This window comes from Mytilus californianus, unplaced genomic scaffold (genome assembly GCF_021869535.1).
Source record: "Mytilus californianus isolate M0D057914Y unplaced genomic scaffold, xbMytCali1.0.p SCAF_5, whole genome shotgun sequence".
Taxonomy (NCBI): Eukaryota; Metazoa; Mollusca; class Bivalvia; order Mytilida; family Mytilidae; genus Mytilus; species Mytilus californianus.
The window spans coordinates 39,644,799-39,671,749 of record NW_026262701.1 but is presented as its reverse complement, the minus strand read 5'-3'; the positions used below and the strand labels follow the sequence as shown (position 1 = coordinate 39,671,749).

The following is a 26,951-nucleotide window of genomic DNA, read 5'->3' as shown; positions in this document are numbered from 1 at the left end:
AAATCTATCATGCGGACGGACCTCTACTTCGTAAACGTAATTGAGAACCATTTACACGAAAATAAAAACCAAGTAATATACAAAAATAAAACATCGTCTATTTAATGCTAGGTTTTGGTCCGTTGAGGTTCGAAATTCATCTAAGGCAGGCCCCCTATAACCTCCTTAAAATTTCAACCCGGACAGAATACCGTTCGCACTTTCAATAGAACAATATCTTGGTCAAAGTTATCAGAATGCCTTCCTTAGCTTTGGATAACCTGTCAATTGCCTTTATTAGCTTTGTGACAAATACCAACGATATCCAGTTTTCTGTTTTCGTAGATTACAAGGTGCGTGATCATGGGTTTTAAATCGCTCGTCTTCATGAAGTAAAAACAAATTGCTTAAAATATTACACATTTATATTGATTTTGACTGAGCTTATACAAAATTTCTAGTAGTTGATCAGACTACGTTTAGCACTATAAACATCAAGAAAAAAGAAACAATAGACCGGCTATTGGACTTCAACTAGATACGAAATCGTTCAATCAAAAGCAATAAAATATGCAAGTGTGAAAAAAAAATGTTAAATATAAAGCAAATGTAATATAAATTCAAACTGAAGTTCAATACAAGTGTAAGTAATTTCCAATAGTATCTCATTTCACAATTAAAATCGAACCGTTTTCTCTTCACACGGCACATCACATCAATGGTAGAATCCACCATACTGCGAATACAAGTGGTCACATCCACTTAAGCAAATAAAATTAATCACAAGCGGCAAATCTTAAGTTGTTCGTGGTCATGGTCGAGGAATGTCATGTCGTTTCGATATTCTTCATCTGTCGCTGTTCGTGGTTATGGTCGCTTCATCAAAAGGTATATCCATATTGAATACTAGTAAGTGATTCTGGAAACAAATTTTGGATAACTGGTATAAAGTTCTTCAATGGGGACACTCAGCTTGGCAGTGAAAGGTAAACACAGGATCGGCACTCATCCTCCGCCATTTGACGTGACTAGAATTTCTCCAACATCGGAGATGAATAACATTGTTTTACAATCCAAATGATTTATGCCCGTTTCAGATGGCAGAGGGTCCATACTGGGAAGTTGTTGTAAATCAATACACGAGACTGGATACATGAACGTTCACATACTTTATTTTTCCATCCAACATATATACAATCACAGTTCATAAAGCATATTTACAAAACAGTAATCATGGCAACCTACATTAACCCGCCGCTACTCGCAGATCGAGAGCGGGGCGAACCGATGCGTCACATGGTTCTCTCTTTTTTTTCTCTCTTCTCTTTGGTTTCAAAATTAACCTTTATAAAACATGATCATAGAAGCGTTTTGACCAATGAAAATAGAAAAAGGTACTTCTAAACAAATAGTTTCCAAACAATGAAATATATCAAAAGCAGATTAAATTAAGAATTAGTGTTAATTGACATTATTCACTCTATATAAAGTTCGGGTATTGACAAATAAATTACATTGATAACCATTGTTGTCAAAAAGTATTCTCATGACATAATCTTAATCTTAATCCATAAATATTTCCATGTAACGCTAAAACGGCTTATAAATGTCTTTTATGAAAATATTTGAAAAATAGCTCAAAACCTTGTTTCCCTAACAAAATGCACTCCTTCCGTAATAAAAATATTGAAACTTAATTACTCATAAGAAATAATGACTTTTGATACCAAACACGACATAAAAAGATGAAAATGCTAAAATGCACAATTTCACGCATTTTTACAACATGACATAACGATACAGTTCTTTACTGTGGATTATCCAGCTAACAATGCAGCTCTTTACTGTGAACTGTTCAGCTATCAATACATCTCTTAACTGTTGATTGTCCAGCCAACGATACAGCTCCTTACAGTGGATTGTGCAGCCAACGATACAGCTCTCTATTGCGGATTGTACAGCCAACGATACAACTTTTTACTGTGGATTGTCCAGCTCTAAACTGTGGATTAGCCTGCTTACGATACAGCTCTTTACTGTGGATTGTCCAGCACCTATTACAGTTCTTTACTGTCGATTGTTCAGCTAACGATACAGCTTCTTACTGTGTATAGTCCAGCTAACGGTACAGCTCTTTACTGTGGATTGTTCAGCCAATGATACCGCTCTGTACTGAGGATTGTCCATCTTACGATACGGCTCTTTACTGTGGATTGTTCAGCCAACGATACAGCTCTTTACTGTGGAATTTCCAGTTAACGATACGGCTCTCTACTATGGATTGTCCAGCCAACGGTACAGTTTTTAACTGAAGATTGTCAAGCCAACGATACAGTTGTTAACTGAGTATTGCCAAGTCAACGATACAACTCTTTACTGTGGATTGTCCAGCCAACGATATATGTCTTAACATCGGATTATCCAGCTAACAATAAAGTTCTTTACTAAGTATTGTCCAGCCAACTTTACATCTCTTAACTGTGGATTATAAAGCCAACTATACACTTGTTAACTGAGTATTGTCCAGTCATAGATTCAGCACTAAACTTTGGAGTGTTCAACTAACGATACAGCCATGTAATGTGGATTGTCCAGCTAGCGATACAGCTCTTTACAGTTAATTGTCAAGCCATCGATACAATTGTTAACTGAAAAATGTCCAACCAACGATACAGCTCTTAACTGTGGACTGTTCAGCCAACGATACAGCTCTTAACTGTGGATTGTCCAGCTAACGATACAGCTCTTTACTCTAGATTGTCCAGCTAGACATACATCTCTTTACCATGGATTGTCCACATAACGATACAGCTCTTCACAGTGAATTGTCAAGCCATCGATACAATTGTTAGCTGAGAATTGTCCAACCAACGATACAGCTCTTAACTGTTGATTGTCCAGCCAACGATACAGCTCTTTTAACTGGATTGTCCATACACTTGTTTACTGAGTATTGTCCAGCCATCGATACAACTCTTAACTGTTGACTGTCAAGCTAACCACAAAGCTCTTTACTCTTGATTGTCCAGCTAACGATACAGCTCTTTACTGTGGATTGTCAAGCCAACGATACAGTTGTTAACTGAGTATTGTACCACAAACGATACTGCTCTTAACTGTGGATTGTCCAGCCAACGATACAGCCGTTTTAATGTTGTTTGTACAGCCAACAATACATGTCTTAACTGTGGATTATATGGCTAACGATACAGCTCTTTTAACTGTGGATTGTCCAGACAACGATAAAGATGTTAACTGAGTATCGTCCAGCCAACTATACAGCTCTTAACTGTGGATTGTCAAGCAAACGATACACTTGTTAACTGAGTATTGTCCAGTCATCGATTTAGTACTTAACTTTGGATTGTCCAACTAACAATACAGCTCTTTACTGTGGATTGTCCAGCTCACGATACAGCTCAGTACAGTGAATTGTCAAGCCATCGATACAATTGTTAACTGAGAATTGTCCAACCAACGATACAGCTCTTAACTGTGGACTGTTCAGCCAACTATACAGCTCTTTAAACTGTGGATTGTCCAGCCACCGATACAGCTCTTAACTGTGAATTGTCCAGCTAACGATACAGCTCTTTACTCTAGATTTCCAGCTAACCATACAGCTCTTTACCGTGGATTGTCCACATAACGAAACAGCTCTTAACTGTGGATTGACCAGTCAACGATACAGCTCTTTACGGCGGATTGTCCAGCCAACGATACAGCTCTCTACTGTTAATTGTCCAGTCAACGATACAGCTCTTAACTGTGATTTGTCCAGCCAACTATACAGATCTTAACTAAGAATTGTCCAGCTAAAGATACAGCTTGTAACTGAGATTTGTCCAATGATACAGATCTTTACTGTGGATTGTCCAGCCAACAATACAGCTCTTTACTGTCGATTGTCTATCCACCGATACAGTTGTTAACTAAGGATTGTCCAACCAACGATACACTTGTTAACTGAGTATTGTTCAGCCATCGCTACAGTTCTTAACTATGCATTGTCCAGCTAACAATACAGCTCTTTACTGAGGATTGTCAAGCCAACGAAACAGTTGTTACTGTGGATTCATTTATTTTCGTGGGAACCAATTTTCGTGGATTGAGGAAAAATTACATATTCGTGGATATTTAATTTCGTAGTTTTGCAGAAGTCAGCATACAAGCCTATGGAAAATTTGTCATTACTTGAACATTTAATTTCCTGGTTCACCTGTACCAACGAAATCAACGAAAATTGGTATCCAACGAATAATAATGAATCCACAGTAACAGAGTATTGTCCAGTCAACTATACAGCTTGTTTACTGTTGATTGTCCAGTCAACGATACACTTGTTTACTGAGTATAGTCCAACCATCGATACACTTTTTAACTGAGTATTGTTCAGCTAACGATACAGCTCTTTACTGTGGTTTGTCAGGACGATACAGTTGTTAACTGAGTAGTGTCCAACCAACGATACAGCTTGTAACTGTGGATTGTCCAGACAAAATATATTTGTTTACTGATTATTGTCCAGCCAACGTTACAGCTCTTTACTGTCGATTGTCTAGCCACCCATACAGTTGTTAACTAAGGATTGTCCAACCAACGATACACTTGTTAAATGAGTATTGTTCAGCCATCGCTACAGTTCTTAACTATGCATTGTCCAGCTAACAATACAGCTCTTTACTGAGGATTGTCAAGCCAACGAAACAGTTGTTACTGTGGATTCATTTATTTTCGTGGGAACCAATTTTCGTGGATTGAGGAAAAATTACATATTCGTGGATATTTAATTTCGTAGTTTTGCAGAAGTCAGCATACAAGCCTATGGAAAATTTGTCATTACTTGAACATTTAATTTCCTGGTTCACCTGTATCAACGAAATCAACGAAAATTGGTATCCAACGAATAATAATGAATCCACAGTAACTGAGTATTGTCCAGTCACACTATACAGCTTGTTTACTGTGGATTGTCCAGTCAACGATACACTTGTTTACTGAGTATAGTCCAGCCATCGATACACTTTTTAACTGAGTATTGTTCAGCTACCGATACATCTCTTTACTGTGGTTTGTCATGATAACGATACAGTTGCTAACTGAGTAGTGTCCAATCAACGATACAGCTTGTAACTGTGGATTGTCCAGACAAAATATACTTGTTTACTGATTATTGTCCAGCCAACGATACAGCTTTTTATTGTGGATTATCCAACAAACGATAAATCTCTTTACTGTAGTTTTTCTAGCTAACTGACGTGACTAGAATTTCTCCAACATCGGAGATGAATAACATTGTTTTACAATCCAAATGATTTAGGCCCGTTTCAGATGGCAGAGGGTCCATACTGGGAAGTTGTTGTAAATCAATACACGAGACTGGATACATGAACGTTCACATACTTTATTTTTCCATCCAATATATATACAATCACAGATCATAAAGCATATTTACAAAACAGTAATCATGGCAACATACATTAACCCGCCGCTACTCGCAGATCGAGAGCGGGGCGAACCGATGCGTCACATGGTTCTCTTTTTTTTTTTTCTCTCTTCTCTTTGGTTTCAAAATTAACCTTTATAAAACATGATCATAGAAGCGTTTTGACCAATGAAAATAGAAAAAGGTACTTCTAAACAAATAGTTTCCAAACAATGAAATATATCAAAAGCAGATTAAATTAAGAATTAGTGTTAATTGACATTATTCACTCTATATAAAGTTCGGGTGTTGACAAATAAATTACATTGATGACCATTGTTGTCAAAAAGTATTCTCACGACATAATCTTAATCTTAATCCATAAATATTTCCATGTAACGCTAAAACGGCTTATAAATGTCTTTTATGAAAATATTTGAAAAATAGTTCAAAACCTTGTTTCCCTAACAAAATGCACTCCTTCCGTAATAAAAACATTGAAACTTAATTACTCATAAGAAATAATGACTTTTGATACCAAACACGACATAAAAAGATGAAAATGCTAGAATGCACAATTTCACGCATTTTTACAACATGACAACTCTCCCAACATCCCTCTAGCTTCGGACCCCGAAGCTGTATACATTTTGACATCAACATCTACATCTGACATAAACTTTTCTCAATTTTTTATAATCTTGCGCATATTAATTTTGAAAAAAAAATCTATCATGCGGACGGACCTCTACTTCGTAAACGTAATTGAGAACCATTTACACGAAAATAAAAACCAAGTAATATACAAAAATAAAACATCGTCTATTTAATGCTAGGTTTTGGTCCGTTGAGGTTCGAAATTCATCTAAGGCAGGCCCCCTATAACCTCCTTAAAATTTCAACCCGGACAGAATACCGTTCGCACTTTCAATAGAACAATATCTTGGTCAAAGTTATCAGAATGCCTTCCTTAGCTTTGGATAACCTGTCAATTGCCTTTATTAGCTTTGTGACAAATACCAACGATATCCAGTTTTCTGTTTTCGTAGATTACAAGGTGCGTGATCATGGGTTTTAAATCGCTCGTCTTCATGAAGTAAAAACAAATTGCTTAAAATATTACACATTTATATTGATTTTGACTGAGCTTATACAAAATTTCTAGTAGTTGATCAGACTACGTTTAGCACTATAAACATCAAGAAAAAAGAAACAATAGACCGGCTATTGGTCTTCAACTAGATACGAAATCGTTCAATCAAAAGCAATAAAATATGCAAGTGTGAAAAAAAAATGTTAAATATAAAGCAAATGTAATATAAATTCAAACTGAAGTTCAATACAAGTGTAAGTAATTTCCAATAGTATCTCATTTCACAATTAAAATCGAACCGTTTTCTCTTCACACGGCACATCACATCAATGGTAGAATCCACCATACTGCGAATACAAGTGGTCACATCCACTTTAGCAAATAAAATTAATCACAAGCGGCAAATCTTAAGTTGTTCGTGGTCATGGTCGAGGAATGTCATGTCGTTTCGATATTCTTCATCTGTCGCTGTTCGTGGTTATGGTCGCTTCATCAAAAGGTATATCCATATTGAATACTAGTAAGTGATTCTGGAAACAAATTTTGGATAACTGGTATAAAGTTCTTCAATGGGGACACTCAGCTTGGCAGTGAAAGGTAAACACAGGATCGGCACTCATCCTCCGCCATTTGACGTGACTAGAATTTCTCCAACATCGGAGATGAATAACATTGTTTTACAATCCAAATGATTTAGGCCCGTTTCAGATGGCAGAGGGTCCATACTGGGAAGTTGTTGTAAATCAATACACGAGACTGGATACATGAACGTTCACATACTTTATTTTTCCATCCAACATATATACAATCACAGTTCATAAAGCATATTTACAAAACAGTAATCATGGCAACCTACATTAACCCGCCGCTACTCGCAGATCGAGAGCGGGGCGAACCGATGCGTCACATGGTTCTCTCTTTTTTTTCTCTCTTCTCTTTGGTTTCAAAATTAACCTTTATAAAACATGATCATAGAAGCGTTTTGACCAATGAAAATAGAAAAAGGTACTTCTAAACAAATAGTTTCCAAACAATGAAATATATCAAAAGCAGATTAAATTAAGAATTAGTGTTAATTGACATTATTCACTCTATATAAAGTTCGGGTATTGACAAATAAATTACATTGATAACCATTGTTGTCAAAAAGTATTCTCATGACATAATCTTAATCTTAATCCATAAATATTTCCATGTAACGCTAAAACGGCTTATAAATGTCTTTTATGAAAATATTTGAAAAATAGTTCAAAACCTTGTTTCCCTAACAAAATGCACTCCTTCCGTAATAAAAATATTGAAACTTATTTACTCATAAGAAATAATGACTTTTGATACCAAACACGACATAAAAAGATGAAAATGCTAAAATGCACAATTTCACGCATTTTTACAACATGACATAACGATACAGTTCTTTACTGTGGATTATCCAGCTAACAATGCAGCTCTTTACTGTGAACTGTTCAGCTATCAATACAGCTCTTAACTGTTGATTGTCCAGCCAACGATACAGCTCCTTACAGTGGATTGTGCAGCCAACGATACAGCTCTCTATTGCGGATTGTACAGCCAACGATACAACTTTTTACTGTGGATTGTCCAGCTCTTAACTGTGGATTAGCCTGCTTACGATACAGCTCTTTACTGTGGATTGTCCAGCACCTATTACAGTTCTTTACTGTCGATTGTTCAATTAACGATACAGCTTCTTACTGTGTATAGTCCAGCTAACGGTACAGCTCTTTACTGTGGATTGTTCAGCCAATGATACCGCTCTGTACTGAGGATTGTCCATCTAACGATACGGCTCTTTACTGTGGATTGTTCAGCCAACGATACAGCTCTTTACTGTGGAATTTCCAGTTAACGATACGGCTCTCTACTATGGATTGTCCAGCCAACGGTACAGTTTTTAACTGAAGATTGTTAAGTCAACGATACAGTTGTTTACTTAGGATTGTCCAGCCAACGATACAGTCGTAAACTAGGGAATGTCAAGCCACCAATACAGTTTTTAACTGAGGCTTGTCTAGCCAACAATACAGATTTTAACTGGGGATTTTCCAGCCACACAACTGAGGACTGTCAAACAAAATAATAAAAGAATAATATGTGATAGTTTAAAGATTACATGTTTACTTCTCTACTACTAGTATTGTTATACGTGTTTGAAGTTCCGTATAGTATATTGTAAACACATTAAATTATTAATGACATTAATGCAATTAAAGTCTCTTTTCCGGATTATGGTTTCCTGAGTGATCTTTGTAATTAGAATCTCTTTTTTTTAGATCTCAAAATGTTTTTCCTAACTGTTGTTAAGGTAAGTTTAAATTTAATATAAAAGGAGGTTTTCGTTGGCCGCTTTCTATTCTATTTAATTTCTACTAATCAAATAATAATATACTAGTAATCGATATTAAAATATACATTGATAGCAAACATACAAATCTTGGTGCCAAAGTTGATAACTAATTAAAAATAGACAGAAAATACGAAAACCAAATAATAATTACAAGGATTGCAACATATATCCACTAACCATGTGAACATACTTTGTCGTTCATGGTCTTCCAGAGGATTTTTTTTTATATATTTTACATCTAATACATAATTACATAAGGTATTTGTTTTATGGGTGATTGAGAAGAAAAATATCAGGAATCTGAATCGAAATATATGTAAGGTTTCACAGCAAAAACAGTTTGTTACCATATATCCTTCAACAACATGGTTTGTAACATTGGTCCTAGCAGGCTAAATAGTTTGATAGCACACATTTTATTTAAACATCAACCTCTAAAACTGTCCTGAACAGCTGATGTCATTTCAAGTCTTGATGGGAGTTCGGTTTGCTCAAAGTTTAGTTTAAAGTAATCTCTATTCTTTTTAAGTACAAAATTTCGTCAAAGTCTCTTTAGGCCAACAGGTTTGGAAATACATCAGTTTTGAATTATATGGGTGTTTATATTATTAATGTTTACTTAATATCTTTAGGCTTTGGTTGTACTTGAAACGGCTGCGGTAAACCACTAATTCAACCACAATAAACCAATGTATACTAAACAAAACAAAAAAAGAAACGCGCCATCTCCATTGATTTTTTCTTAGAGTTAACATTTCTATTGCATATAACTTTCTAAAAGTTATTGAAATGAGCCAAAATTCTGTAAAACAGACACATTTTGAACAATAAAAAAAAATGTTGCAAAATTTACAAAAACTTGTGAATCTTTTCACCTGAAAATATGGTTAATTACTTTAATGTTTTCTTCTTGATTCGTTTTCTAATATGACAAAGATCATTCAACTGTAAACACGTGGATTGATTTCAATTTTATGCCTATAATATTCTAGAGTTTTGCAATTTGTTAGCAAATTCAAGAAATTATGAAACTTCTATGTATAGGAGAGAAGTTGTGTATTATTTGTGTTCTTGAGTATAATTCAATTACTTTTACATATTGAGAGGCTTTCTGATGGAGAGAATCATACCACATCTTCTCATATTATATATAATAACAGCCCAGAGAAATGGGAATATTTTTTATTTTTTACTAATCTTATAGGTGTTGGTTATACTTGCCGCAGTAGAAGCTCATTACTATTACAAACCGAAGAAATCAGGTAATGATAGATTTTTTTCATCTTATTTAAGAATGTAATCTCAATTATTTTTCAGCTTAAATGACGTGAAAATAAAACTAACTAATGAACACAAAAAAAACCCGAAAAAATCATGTAAACATATATAAATATAAGTGCAGGACTAGGGTCAATTTGACGTGATTTTATTTCAATTATCTTCTGTCGAAACAAACAATTTTCTTGGTAAGGGTTATCTTCCCTTAATTTATTTATTTATTTGGTTATCGCATATCCCCCGTTGCCAAATAAAAATAACTTATTATTTCAAATTGGTTATTTAACATTCTCAGAATTCTCGACATTTTATAGGAGTCCTGCAGTTTTCCTTTTATTTATCTTTGAAGGTTGTGTACCCCCGTATTCAAATGTTACTTTTGTACGTTATATGGAAAATGTGTGTATGTCAAACATATTTTACTATACTTTAAAAATATTTTTTTATATAGATTTATTTTTGTGCCTTTCGAAATTTTTTCTAAAACACTTCATTTTACCTTTAAATGTTTTTTTATGTCATTTTCATAGTTACAATTTAAAATTTCAGAAAACCACTACCTCTTTAGTTGTTTTGATAGAAAGACAGCTATCTTATTTGTTATACTTTTTGTACGAAAGAAAAACAATAAGTAATAGTAAAAGTTCAATGATAAGTTAATATTGATATTAAAAGACCTTCGAAACAAAAAGGGATGTTGAGATCCACGAGCCAGAAGGGCGAGGGGATTTGAACAGTCCTTTTTGTGAGGAGGTTTTTAATGTCAATATTAACTTAATCATTGAACTTTTACTGACTTACAAACCGTCTAAAACACAGAAAAGTAAGTAAAAAAACACTAAGCATGTTCCCGTTGTAGCGTTACCCGTGTTTGTTTCTTAACATTGTCAGACAAGAATTAAGAAATGTTTTTAGCAGTTTTGATGAAATACGATAGATGATATAGGTTTTATACATGTTATGTACCTGTCAAATTCTAAATATAAAAATATTACACAGTATTCTATAAATATCTCTTTTCAAGATAATGGAAATCATTCTTTCTGAAAGTTTTTTGTAAATAAACATAGAGAGATGTGGTATGATTGCTAATGAGACAACTATATATATCCACCAGAGATCAAATGAAGTGGATGTAAGCAATTACAGGCAACCGGTAGGCCTTCAACAATGGGAAAAACCAATACCGTGTAGTCGGCTTTAAATGACCCCTATTGATGATTACACGTGTTTGTTTCTTAAAGACAAATGAAAACATACATACCTTTCCTCGATTTGATGACTTTTTAATCATGAAAGAAGGTACAATATCATAACATCAATTTTGTGAAAAGTTGGGAAATTTGAGTGACCCCAACAGATATTTGACACCCTCTAAGTCTTCTCCTTTTTTACGAAGCCAAAATTCAAGGATCCCCTATTTTTTTAACTATCTGAATGAAAGTTTATCTCATGGGTAATTGTGCTTTTCACTGTTGTTTCGCTGCTGTCTTGTGGACGAATATCTTAAATCTTCGTGTAATCATCAATCAGATTAATGGCTATATTTTGTGTAATTCAAACACTCGTTTCTTCGCATAGAAACAACTTTTCATTAATCTGAGCATGAAACGAATACTTTATATCACGGACTATAAGTGTGGATACAAAAAAAGAAAAACTAAGCGAAATTGTTTATCCCGCAATGAATGAAAAAATGTGTTGTATTTCATTAAATAACATTTGTTCTCGGTTGATCTAAACACGTAGTAGTCCATCATGCACTGTTACTCATTAATTGGATTGGTGAAAAACCCAGGTAAAAAGATTGCGTCATACGTAAATAAACAATTACATGTGCGAGAACATTAGTATGCTAATTTATGCACATCCATATAAGGCAGTGTTCCCGACTTGTTAAACAGTACTCAAACTGATATATACAAATAGACATTTTCGAGAACATAAGTATGCTAATTTATGCACGTCCATATAAGGTAGTGTTCCCGACCTGTTAAACAGCACTCAAACTGATATATACAAATAGACATTTTCGAAAACTTATCGACACTGACGCTTACACCTATGCCTAGGACGACAGGTAACATTTTTAGGTGGGGTCATCTCAAGGTGTACAATGAGCACAGCCATTTATGAAAAAATATATATATAATTTACACTTTAAATAATGTATAAAAAAATATTTTCAATGATTTGTTGATTTTTTGGCTCTGCTTAGAAGCTGAGAATTTACCGATCTTTATATTATAATTTTTTAAAAAGGGGGCTTGGCTTTGTGTAAATTAGTAGAACTTTCCACAGAAAGTCAGGATTCTACTTCGTCAAAATCATCTCTCAATAACGCCGATTAATGTTTTCAATCGTGAAAATGGAAGCCATTGTAGGGATGACCCGCGCTGTCAACTTAGCTCTTGAAAACCGATAAATTTATCCACTTGGCATAATTACGATCCTTACATGACAGTTGTGTTTTAAAAAACAAATGTATCTACTAGCTATAAAGCATCTCATGTACTTTTATGCCTTTTGTCACTTTGTATCATCGCCACCGGAAATTTGGTACTAACGAAGCGGAGAGAAATGGGAAAAAAAGTAAACAAGGTAAGAATTCATTCAATTTAAAGCATTTCTACTGATTTGACGAGGATACCGCTTAAGAAATGATTTTCTGATATATAATTCTTTAAATTATTAGGCCGACAAATACAAAATTAAGACAAGATTTTGTGTTATACTCAAGAACTTGCCACTTAGTACCTGAAAATTTCGAGGTCGATCGTCCTCTGTCGCCCCATTGGCAAGATATTCAACTGTTTTTCATTATTTTTCCAGACACTTTTTTAGATTATTATAGTGTGGCATCATATTTACTGAAATTTGTTGTCAAAATGGTGGTTTTTAAAGAATATAGACCATAAAAAATAAAGTCTAGGGTACGGCAACTTGCTCATGTTGACAAATTTACTGTATGGCAACTTATTTTCAACTGTATGGCAACTTGCTACCCATGTCCGTCCGACCCGTCTCTCCCGTCCGTCCAGAAAGTCCCAAAAATTGGTTTCCGTTCTCTAACTTTAGTATGCCTTAACCAAATGTTTTAAAACTTACACGAAATGCTTATCACCACAACACACAGATCAAGTTATAAACTGGGTAGCTCACTGTTACCGTTCTTGAGTTATGCCCTTTTATAAATGAAAAAAAGCTAAAGCTGTCGTTTCTGTTTTCAAACTTTAGATTGTCTCAACCAAATGTGTTAACCATACAACATTAGTCAGCATTTGCATATAAGTGATGAACATTTCGGGGATGGGTTGTGGGTGGAGGGAAGGAAGGAGGTAAGGGCAGGAGAATTTTTCCGCATTGAATATTTAGAACCATTAAGTGAATGAATTCTCTCTCAACTTTCAGATAAAATGAAATATAAATGAATCATTATTCTCTGCAAAAGAAATGTTGTATTGCTACACCACGGCATCATGTTAAGGGAGGTTTGACTGCTCACAAACATGTTGAACCCCGCCTCATTATAAATGTGTCTATATATACATGTAATATAGCGGCTGTCGTAAGTTGCTGCCTGACATATTTGTTTATGATTTTGTCATAAATCAGGCAATTTTGATACGGTATGGGTTTTGTTCATTGTGAGTTGTATAGTGACCTATAGTTGGTTGTCATCTTAATATATACTTATTTATACAATTCACAAAAGCTAGCACCTTCGACTTGTAAGTTTAAAGAATTATAATGAAATAACATCTAATAAGAACAGGTTGAAATATTTTTGAATCCTGATGGTGCATACTCGTAAATTCTTTTGGAAAAATCCACGTAAATTTAAATGTTGATTTGATAGCGTTCATTTATTTATTTGCCCTCGTAAACAGTTTTGTTAAAATACCGAAATCGGTAAATTCTTAATGTGAAAGAATAAGTCGGGTACACCTATTTACATTCAGGCGTGCTTAAGTTGCACTTTTTTCTTCTTATTAAGAAAAATAATTTTAATTTTAGCATCTATCTAAAGATAAGATTATTTACACACACACAAAAATAGGGCTAACTGTTGATTTTGAAACTCTATGAATTCACGTTTATATTCAACCAAACAGATAGGCCGAGATCCATACCTTTATAAGTTTCAAAACAAAGAAGGTGTGTTTGAATACAAATACTCACGTACTGCTATATCTTTTAAGGCAAATGCAAGCCTTACTTGTATTAATTATATAATTTTAATTGGCACAATATCATATTAAAATTTACTGAGAAATATTATACATAGTAATCATGAAAATGTACTACTGTAACAATGAAAATTCGGACGAATACACTCCTTTTCATACCCCTCCATCTACTCATTTAAGTTTAGGCCAACCAGCCTTAGCAACAGTCTTTTATTATCCCCCCCCCCCCCCTGTAAATAAAAAGATTGATTGAATTTACTTAAACTAAAAAAAAAAAAAAAATACAAATACAATCTTATTTTCAATAAGAAACAAGAAAATTAGTTCGAAACACAATTCATGGTTTATTTCTCCTAATTTTCATTGAAAACAAAGTTTTTTCTTCACTTTTCTTTTAACAAATTATTCATTTCAGAAATTAAAAAAATAAACAATAAACAATGTTGAAGACCGTACCTTGACCTATAATGGTTTACTTTTATGAATTGTGACTTGTATGGAGAGTTGTCTCATTGGCACGCATACCACATCTTCCTATATCTATTTAACCCAACACATTCTTTATGTGTCTCTCCGAGGTCACGAGCCTGTAGTTCGGTGGTTGTTGTTGGTTCATCTCTATCATATTTATTGTTTTTAGTTTAATTGTTTTGTTATGAGTTAGGCCGTTAGTTTTCTTGTTGAATCCTTCCACAATTTTTATGTTAGGGATTTTTATAGCCGACTATAAGGTACGATTTTTCGTTGTTGAAGGCCAAACGATAGAATATAATTGCTTACATACACTTTATTTGACCCTGGTGGATAGTTATCTTATTTGCAATCATACAACATCTCCACTGTTTATATTAAAAAAAAAAAAACAAAAACAACAACAACAAAAGATGAATGGTCAGTTTTTTTTTTATTGAACTTACAAAATTTTACCCTGACAACAAATAAGACAACAGTCGTTAGTATTATAACGATATATGAATGTATTTAGGATAATATGGTTGAAAAAACCTTTTTGTCTTTAAAAACACAAAGTCAAATAGAGGTACGCAACGACGACTTCTGAACGAAATTAACGGCATATATTTTATAATATTTGATAAGTAGTTTATTTTGTATATTTGTAAGCCGGTAAAGCATTGATACAGCCAAAATATAGTATCTTGATATTATCTAAACAGTGATTAATTTAATCTTTAAATTACAATATATTGCAAGACGCCGTACAGACAAAAGTTGTTATTTTGCAATTCGCCGTACAACGTCCTGCAATTCGCCGTACAATAAACAAACAATGTTTTGGTCCATATTCTTTAAAAACATCTTTATGACAACAAATTTCAGTCAATATGATGTCAAACTATCATAATCTAAAAACGTGACTGGAAAAATAATGAAAAACAGTTGAATATCTTGCCAATGGGGCGACAGAGGACAATCGACCTCGAAATTTTCAGGTACTAAGTGGCAAGCTTTGGAGTATAACACAAAATCATGTCTTAATTTTGTACTTATCGGCCTAATAATTTAAAGAATTATATATCAGAAAATCATTTCTTAAGCGGTACCCTCGTCAAATCAGTAGAAATGCTTTAAATTGAATGAATTCTTACCTTGTTTACTTTTTTTCCCCATTTCTCTCCGCTTCGTTAGTACCCAATTTCCGGTGGCGACGATACACAGTGTTTGTCAACTAAAAATTATTGTCTGGTTGGTTGCCAATTTTGAAAGTTGATAAAAACATTAAAAAAATTCTATTTAAGTATTATGTGGAAGGGCAGACTAAACATTTGCAGAGGTTGAAGAATAATTAACCTAGATTACACACACAAAAAATTTTTTTTTTCAGTTATGCATTTTTTAGATCCACTTATAAAGTCGTGGACTTTTTGTATAAATCCAAGGAGGAGTTAGTGAACAACATTTGTCCCACTTTTTTTTATACATTTCATAAATAAAATAATTAATATGCCTAAATTTTTCACTAAAAAATGAGTGAACGAAAGTAAAACAAAATACAACTAAGAAAAACACTTCCAGTTTAAACATTTGAAAAAGCACGAAGCTTTTCGTATTTTATTCAAACACACCTACTCTATTGTTATGACACATTAGAAAGGTATTTCACTTGACCCATATATTTCCTGTTTTGGTACTGTGAATGTGTAATGTTATTATATCAAAATGTAGCCTAAATATATAAAAAAACAATAATGGATCTGAAGCGAGACTGATGTATCAATATTTTTGCTTTATACGTATTCAGGTCAAAACAGTCAACGCAAACACGCTTGGACATAAAAAGGTGTACCTGATTTTCTCTTTTGATAAGATGAATACCCATTTTGGGTATGAAATGTAATTTACTGCTTGAAAAAGATCAATCAGTATAATTCGACAATTAGAAGAAAACAGTTGGAATATCACAAATCATCACTAAAAGAATTCCAAAACTGATGAGAGGACTTTGTGTTTCTAGCTCAGATTTTGAATTAAAATTTATTGAAAACCAACTAGCGAATATTGAATTTATATTTTGTTTCTACCTCTGCTGAGTCAAACAAAGTTTTACGAGGGGAGTCTTTTTCTTCTATGGGATATCCATCCTATTTGCAGGGTCGCCATATTAAAAATAAATGCGTTTATTTTTTAAATATTATAATTTACCTCGTTAATATAGTTATAAATGTTAAATTAAATTCATTTAGTGTATTTTGACATTTTGATACGGTCCCTCTATTTTTTTTATTCAGTGTAGGTATCGGTGTCGGTATAAGTGTCCGTGTAGATGACTTTTCGAAAATGTCTAGTAATAACAGTTACATAATTGCATTGAACACGGACCGAATAAATGGCAGTACATCATTAAATTATTTGATTATTATAACTTTTTTAGCATTGAAATAAAACCATAGGATAATTTAATCAAATTAAGGGGTTAATTTATATTTTTGAATTTCAACTTTTCAAAATAACGATTTTTAATTTTATAAATAAGTAAATCAAAACCCTTACAAATGACCAATGAATGTTCTGCATAAGAACTTCTTGTTTTATATATTTGATGTGTTTAATCTGTCAGTAATCATGAACTAGATTTGTAAAGACCAGACCATATGAAAACAGTAAGTAAAGTTTAACTCTTCCAACAATTAGTTATTTAAACAACTTGTTTCACAACTTCTAATCGAACAGACTTAGATGCATAAGGTCCGGTTTTGATTTAATTTTCCTACACTACGTAACATGCAAATACAAAATAATTAGTGGTGTCTGTTCAGTCCAATAAATTAATGAATCTTGATGTGTTTGTTGTTTTTTTTTTATATATATATATATAAAAGACTATGCCTGAAAAATTCAATGAATAAAATCGTATTTAAATAGCCTAAATGCTACATCTTTAAAATCGATTTGTGTAGGTTGGAGTGGCTCGATCAGAACGTATATAGATGAGATATTTTCGATCGGTAGGTTGATCATCATTCTTAAATTGAAATACAGTGTATTATATGAAAACAAACACTTTTATTTTAGTCGTCCGTCATTCTCTTTACACGTCTAAATGAAGCATAAACCGCTTGAAAAAAACTTTTACCTTTCTTAGTTTTATAATTGCCTGACATAATCATATGTTATAAATCGTAATAAAACAGCAGATAAGAACCATAGTAAATAAATATAAAAAAAAAACATTTTAGTGTTCAGTCATGTAGCAAATTGCAAAAAAAAAAAACCCCAAAATTTATAAACAATATTGCACCATTATTAAGTGATTTAAATGGAAATTTTACATTATAGCATTGTACAAGATCTTGTTTTCGTGTACTATGTACATGGAATAATTTATGAAGTTGATTGATTGTTGTTTTCTTTATGTCCAGTGGCAAATATTTCTTCCATGTTCATGGCGAGAACACATAAATTTTAAACACAATATTAAACACAATAGGTAGGTCTTGCAATAGAAGGTCGACAGTTAGGTTGGACGTGAAACTTGGAATACCACTGGAAAATGAGAGTATATTGGATAAGGACAGAAATTTAGCCTTGCAGCAGCTGGCCACATCCGGACCCCTTAAATAATTGGTGCAAAAGTTTTTAATTAGCAGAGAGCGTTGATCCATGAAATCTACTCTGAAGTCGGCCATCGATATTTACGTGTAGTTTCCAATATCATTTAACGTATCTAATTTAGGTTGGATACTATTAGCTCGATTTAGTAATTGTGAAAATTCTGTGAAACTGTATTGTTTATTGTACTTGGGTTTTTGGTATGATATTCTATACTACCGACTTCCAGGTTGGTCTCGTTGGAGCGTGTTCGCCTCGAGAACGGAGGTCGTTGGTTCGAACCCCGACCGGGTCAAAGGAAGACGTTAAATTGGTATTTGCTGTTTCAACGCTAAACACGCGGCATTTAAGAGTAAGAGCAAAGACTTGTCGGCTCTGGGTCAGAAATGTTTCCAGGTAGGGCGTCATTTCTTCCTGCGAACTGTTACCTTGTGAACTTACACGTTAAAAATCAGGCTCAGCGTGTCGGTCTAGTACAAAGCAGGTTAATGTTCATATTATATTTACATGTTGTCGTCCTGAATATGCATTTAATTTGCCACTAGACGTTTAGCAGCCATCCATTGTTATAATTTATTTTACCGTTACTATATAGCGAAGTGTTTTTCTGGTTTATATTACACCTTCTTTGATTTCCACTGACGAATTGAAAAAAGGCAGGTGATATTTTTCAACCACACATTTGTGCCTGTTGGGATGTCTTTGACGGTAAATATTATTAAATTAACTCTGTATTTTTTAGTCATGAGGCGGTTTTAAGCTTTTTATTCTGTATAGGCATCTTTCTATTACAAACGACTGTATGTTGACTCTTAAGGTTTTGATTTGTCTGTGTCGTTGGGTTGCTGACGTATTAATGTATGCCTTTATCTCCTTTTATTCAAAATCAAAAAATTGACTTGGGTATAGAAATATTGACATCTTTGGATTTCTCCCGTCCGACAGTAAACTCTTGCTAAAGGGGTGTTTCCGTTTAGCTTTGTGGATGTATAAATACGCTGCTACGTCCGGTCGAAATAGAAATGTATATTCAATGCCTCGTGTAGTGAGAGTTTTACGCTATCTATACGTTAAAGAGCCAATTGAATAATTCTTTGATGGGGATGGGAAAAACGATCAACGCACAAGTTGAATGCTTGAAATCTTTAAACAACAAGAAGGGTCAGCTAAATCTTCAAATAAGTCGCATGGCTGATTTTAACACATGTTTTGCGCCTTTTGCAAAGACAATAATTGTAGATGAAGAAAAAGTTGAAATAACAAAACCGATCAGCAAGACAATATTTAAGAAAATAAATGAAATGGCTAAAATAAGTTGAATCCTCATACAAATTGTTTCTCTTTAAAACTTTTTTTATTCATTTTTGCTTTTATAACTATACATGAACCAGATTAAAAAAAAACCTGAAACAGCAACTTTTGTCACGTAGACGTCATTGCCATCGTTGTACGCTTCAATATATGAATTATTGCCACTGTATGAAGATTTTTTTCTATTCTACACCCCTCCCCCTATAAATCAATCCCATCGATGTCGCCCTTTTACCATTCGACATTTGTATTTTAGCATTGGTACATTTGGTACAATTGAAAATCCGAACTAAAGTTACCGTAAAAAGGTTTATTGAGTTGTATGTGATACTCAGCTGAATGTTAGTTACCACCATAAATCTTTTATTTCAGATAAAACCGAATCGATTAACAAAAAATATTCAACTTATTTTTCATATGTAGGATCCCCTTTTATAGTCGTTTTCAAACCTATCTATGTAAATGCAAATTCAAAAATGTCATTTCTACTGAAACCCGCGCAAAAAATTAGATATATAAAAATTGGAAAACGGTTTGAGACAATTATCAACTGAAGAATAATCATTATACATTAATAAATGAAGCTGATTAATTGATTTCTACCTTAACGTCCAGTGGCAAGTATGTCATGGATATTCATGACAAGATTCAAAGTTGATCGACCTGGAGCAAATGTTAACAATTTTAGAGTGACACTTTTTAATAAGATAAAGCGTTGGCTAGAGGTAAAACATATGCCGTACTAGAATAAAATTGAACCATGATCAAAATTGTAAGCGAAGCTATTAGCCCCCTTTATTATCTTCACGGTAGACGAATGCCAAAAATAAAACGACATGGATATACAATAAATAACGGTCACTATAAGTAAATGAGATATGGACTTATTTTGTAAATAAATTCCTATTGCAGCCAAAATTTCCCGGTTTCGGACAGGTTTGTAGTTCCTCTCAAATACCGTCTGATTATTGACCGGAGATAATCAACCAAAAGCACTTTGATTCTTTGAAATTGTAAATTATGGTATTTCGCTGGCTGTTTTTCTTTCGATCCTATTTTGGACCCCTGACTTGAAGAGGGCGTGTCTAATTAGTCATGCTTTTAGTTTCACTTTTAGTAAATTGAACCTCAACTTAAAGACCTACACCGGGTTAATAAGTTCGAGGTACAATAAGTAAACAAAAGAGATTCTTTATGAAACAAGATCGTCCCAGGTATCTTAGATAATTATTTTGCGTTGAATAACAATGAAGAATGCACGAACAGGTTAATAAATATATAAAATTTATCTGATATATTTTAAGGTGAAAAACCGAAATGCAGTACATGTAATGCAGTTGCAGACATAATTTTTGTATACGATACCAGTGGAAGTATAGCTGTTGACCCAGCGAATTTTGGAAAAATGAAAGCATTTATGATAAATATTGTGGATTCGTTCAACCCAGTAGGAGCCACTGGGACCCAGTTTGCAGCTCTGTGTTTTGCTACAGTACCACAAACACATTTCTATTTAAATGAAAATAACAATGACGCTGATCCAAAACAGGCAACAAAAGATGACATCCAGGCTTTCCCAACTGATCAAAATACTGGTACAGCTATCGACAAAGCTTTAAAAGTATAAAATTGATATGGAAAGAATATTTATACCAATTAATTAAGTATATGTATCACGGGTTGGACGGTTTCAAATTGAGTATTTTGAGCTTTACACAAATGTAATCGGGGACTGTGAGTGTTCTTTGATTACGTAGTTGTCTTTTTTTAGATTTTGGAAGTGTCTTTAAAAAACAATTTCACAACTTTTCTACTGTCAAGACGAATGTTGCATAGACATTTGTCAATTATTGCAGACCTCAAGATGATTTGTGTGGTAAGGTTTCAGTTTCCTTTGACGTTAAGACCTAATCTCTTTTTATTCAATTCCTTGCGTAAAGACATTAGTGCCACGCTCTCAGTCCATAAAGAACCCATGCAAAAACTCTTTGAGGAGTCCGTAGGTTTCTGACACAACAACTCGGTCGATCCCCTATTGTAGGACCTACTTATTGTATCTAATATTCAATTGTTCCTGTCCTAAGCATGCATGTAATATTTGCCACTGGATATACAGCAAACAACATTTCATCAAATTTCTTAATTCATATGTATATTGTTATGGAATTTGTAGAAGAAATATAAAAAAAAACAATATGTGTCAATTAAGACACAGTAATTCCACAAATTATATAATTCAATTCAATTCTTTCCATAATTAAACAAACAATTAAAAGTAACATTGTGAAGTACGACTACTGAATTTCAAGACTGTGTTTCGAAAATCATTATTCCAATAAAACAGACACCATGGCCAAAAAACAAAACGACGAAAAGACAAAACGCCATAACAAAACATTACATAGAAAACTAATGGCTTAGCAACACGAACCCCACGATTAATCGAGAGTGAACTCGGGTGCTCCGGAAGGGTTAGCAGTTCCTGCTTCATCTGTAAATTAGTGATCATATTTCAAGATGAGTAAGTTAATCATGTGTTGCATTATTTTAGAATATTTGCAGGGAGCACAATCAAATTACTTGATTAGATTCAAATATGATGCCTACCCATGTTAAAATGAGCATAGCGCATGGCATAGTAGAAATATTATGATACTTATAGGATAATTCAGAACTTTTGTACTTCATAGCGGAATTTGACTTGACAAATCACAAACGTTCTAGAAACCAACTGTTTACCGATTAAAAAAATGAACTGAAACATGTTAATTTACTTTTAGAAATGATTTTATTTAAAAGTTCCTAGCGAGGAACACCAACAGAAATGACCATTTTAATATCTTATTTTTTTCGAAATACAATTGACGTTGCAATTTTAATTAGAATATGTCATATATTTACAAACGAAAGATTGATTGATTGATTGGTGTTTAACGCCACTTTCAACACTATTGTGCTATTTCGTGGCGGTCAGTTTTTATTGGTGGAGGAAGCCGGAGTGCCCGTAGAGAACCAGCGACCTTCGGTAGGAAAACTAACAATCCTAGTCAATTAAGATTGGAGTCGAATGCACCTGTCCTGTACGGGATTCGAACTCATAACCTCAGTATTGACAGGCTAGTAATACAGTAGTTCGACTGCTTAGACCACTTGGCCACCGAGACCCCCACACACAACACACAAACGAAAGAAGAGCGTCATATGAATATTGGATTTTATCTAACTTGCTTACCTTCTCTATTTGATCATTTTGTTTGGCCATTTATTTTCGGAAACTTAAGCAACGTTATTCCCGACTGTACCAATATCTTTAAAACTTAATTAATAAATAAGTATTCAATACCCTAATGAAAATTGACGTGTTTTGTTTTCATGTAGAATATTTATTGACTCGTCTGTTTTATCCCAGTATACTTTATACATTTTTAATTGTGACTTTATTCTGATTACTATAACATTTTAGGCAGTACGTATCGAATTCCTGACCACAGCGAATGGAATAGGTAGGCCTTGTGCTCAGTGTTTTGTTATTTTAATTACGGATGGTCGATCGGGAGGCAATCCCGTATTGGAAGCTGATAGATTAAGGACAGAAAAGAATTGCATTATCTACGTAGTTGCAATCATACTACCACCAACTACTCCCCAAATGGTGGCAATAGCCGGAGGTCAAGCTAACGTCTTTGGTGTTGGTAATTTCGATCAGTTGAATACCACTGTTCAAAGAATTGTGCAGGCTGCCTGCAGTAATTCGGCATGTAGTAAGTAAATACACTTGGAGGTTTCTCAACATCTTACGAACGAACGAAAATTGACCAAACTTGACGTAACTTGCCGTAACGAAAAAAGAGGGAGCAGTAATTTATTCAATAATTTTGGACTATCGGTTGTGATCTTCTTCCCCTTGAAATTTCTTTTACATAAAAAAATATATACTAGTACATTTTGGAATTTGTAAGACAATTTTGAGTCGTAATGATATACAATTTACGGTTTAATCAAAACAGTTGAAAATCTAATTGATCAATAAATTATGGCGCAAACATGAGCTAAAACTAATCTACGCGTGAACGCCTCTAGTTTTTATAATTTGAAAAAAAACATCCTCGGATCCGGGGTAACTTCGTTGCCCCAACTCTAAAATCCAAATGATCACTTCTTGACCTTAAATGATTATAACTGATTTATATTCTAGCTAAACTGATAAAGTCAAGAAGATAACTAAAGGGAAACATTGAAGTAAATATTTGAAAATAGCAAAAAAACAGTTAACACTTTAAAAAGATGTTCTGTAATGTATTTAGGTTTTTTGGTTTGTTTTGTTTTCATTGCAGCTCTTATTTTCTTTGTTAGTATATATGTATAATTATTTTGTGGGTTTTTTTTTCGCTTTCGTGGAGTTTATATGGAATGCTGTATATATTTTTCTTCGGTTTTTATTATAGAATTTACAGAAAATGTACCTTTTAAAAACTATGTAACTATCAGTTTTGTTAGTGTTGTAGCACTCATACTTTCAACAAGAATACACAAAACTCTATAACTTTACGATTGATCGAGTGCACCTTTATATTTCTGTAACTTATTCCCAAAAATGATTTTTAACAGCAAGTCGGACCAATTGGACCTAGTGCACATTGAGACTTTCCTGTTGAGTGCTTTATTCTAGGAGACAGAATTTACCCAAACTCACTCTTCTTTATTCGGTCCATATTTATAAAGAATGTGTGAATACAGTGGCAGATCCAGAACTTTTCATAAGGGGGGCCCGCTGACTGACCTACGAGGGGCCCCCTCCAGTCATGCTACATTGATTCCATATATAATCAACAAATTTTTCCCACAAAAGGTGGGCCCCCCACCCCTGGATCCGCCTATGCCAGGATATAATAAATGAAAAATACTAAACTCGTGTCATATCATGATCAATCACTTTTCAATCCTTTTACAAACGCTAATCTCGTCGTGACAAACATGGAATACTTGCAACAGAACGCTAAACACCCAACCATCAATCAAATGAAATGCAAACAAGACGCGGGGATTTTTTTAACTGCATTACAAACTGACAATGTTCTGTTTAAATGGACAAGGGAGATAAATCGAACGCATATATTCGACATGTAAACAAACGAAACCCAACGTAAGAATACGTAACATTCAACAAAAGAAAATAAATTCGAACACTGATGTTTAACCACAAAAATAAAATGCAAGGTGGCAAAAAGACTATGCAACTGTTAACTGTTGTCTTTAAACACACTGCACTATCGGTAGACATTTATCGTGGATTTTATTATAACAAAATTACTGCTCCTTAACGATACGTTCGTAGAGTTTCGTCCGTTCGTAAGATGTTGAGAAACCTCTACTATGCGTAGTCTACGATCTCATAAATATAAAGAGTAAATTAAGGAATGATAGGCGTCAACTGGGTATGACCAACATCTTGATTGTATTTTATTTTTATGAAAAACGTGTTCAAAGACAATAACATAGGCAGCAGAAAGTGTGTATGTGATAATGTCTTTCTAATTTGGAAGAGGAGCGGGGATGGCGATGGAAATTGCATGACCCATTCTCAAAGAAAAGCAGAAAAAAATATATTTTTCACCACCGCGCTTTTCAGACAAAAAATAAATGCTATTTATTGACACTAAAACACACAATGAAATAGGTGTATGTAAGAGGGGCGCATTTCATTTGCACCATTTTTTTTTTTTAATGCAGTATTTCATTTCCGCCAAAAATAAATACTGCTTTTGCGCCATTTTACATGAAAAAATAACAGGCATGTTTTGATATGTTGTATCCTGAATACAAGGCTCGTATAAGAAATTTTGTAGAAAAAGAAACACTGGGTAAGCAAGTGAGTTCAAACTCATTTTCCATACAAAGCTGAGAGTCACTTATAGGTATACACTTGTTTCGAAGTGGCAAGATATACATAATTCCCTCGAATACAAATACAGGAAATACTTCTGTCTATTTATGACTACACATATAGGAGTCCTAATATATTGAAAACCGGGATATGTCGTACATATGTACCCTCAGTATTTCAAAAGCTAATCAATGTTTAAAAGTTTTCATTTTGGTTTTATGATGAATAACGAATGTGATTTATGGTGATTGACAAAAAAATTGTCTCGTGAATGGTGATGAGACCACCCCCCCTCCCCCATCAGGCCCCTCATCAATAAATTAAAATTTTTAGTAATAACTAAATTTCATTCCACAGCCAATATGTTCTTCCAACTCTTTACATCAAATATTATTTTATTAATTTAAATGTTTAAATAAAATGCCTCTTATGAAATTCCAAGGTTAAACTCCTTGTTTTGATGGTATAGGAATGTTTGAAAATACTATTCTTACCAACCGCAGATTCAGTAATTTAAGATTTTTGAAAGCGTATTTGGAAAAGATTTGAGTTATAGTTTAAAAAAAAAATTCCTTCCTTTTTGCATTGCTTTAATATTTTTTTTTTAAAATTTTTATTTATTAGTAATCTTAAAGTTATTAATACCCAAATTATAACTCTAACGCTACGATACCAATGTTTAATGCACCAGTAAACTTAAACTTATTTTGATTTTTTGTTTGTTTGATTAACAATTCAGTTTTTATTCAATTTCAAATCATAAAACTAAATCCTTTCAAGCTGGTAAATGTACTTCTGGCAGTTGTAACTCATGTATAGAATTGTTTTGTTTTGAACTGTTAGTAGGCCTAAACAATAGGTCAATCGCTTACTAAGAACATGATTTATATTCATGCTTCACAATTAATACACATCAAATCCTACAATTTCATTTGTTGAGAGATCTTTGCTATATTCTAAACTAATGTGGACACTTTTCTAACTTAAATGCATTTTATCGCCATGTGAGATAATAATTAAGGTACAATTGATTGGTATATTTTCCAGTGTAATCGCTGAACGTCATGAAAACTACCGTATATAAATGCTTTTAAAGGCCGGAGAATGAAAAATCCATAGATGCAATTTTGCATATATTGACATGTGTTGCTATTTTTGACAGTTTTGCCTTCAGTAATAGTTATCCCATGAGGACGCGGTGTGTCAGTGTAAGTCACCCAGATGGCCGGTGGCCAGAGGGTGATCTTACACTGACACACCAAGTCCGAATGGGATAACTATTTTACATCCCAGCTGTTCTAGGTCAGATAAAAATCATTTACGCTTCATAAAATCTAGTTAAGAACGCCACACAA

The 26,951-nt window shown here is 33.6% G+C and overlaps 1 long non-coding RNA gene across 1 annotated transcript; it reads right to left on the bottom strand.

The window, feature by feature from the left end:
• Nucleotides 1-1,129: 1,129 nt before the first annotated feature.
• LOC127701970 (uncharacterized) lies at nucleotides 1,130-6,092 on the bottom strand. Its single transcript, XR_007982261.1, has 2 exons — nucleotides 5,455-6,092; nucleotides 1,130-1,220 (listed from the first exon to the last, which is right to left on the bottom strand). It is a non-coding gene; the product is annotated as an uncharacterized LOC127701970 (long non-coding RNA).
• Between the last annotated feature and the right edge of the window lie 20,859 nt (nucleotides 6,093-26,951).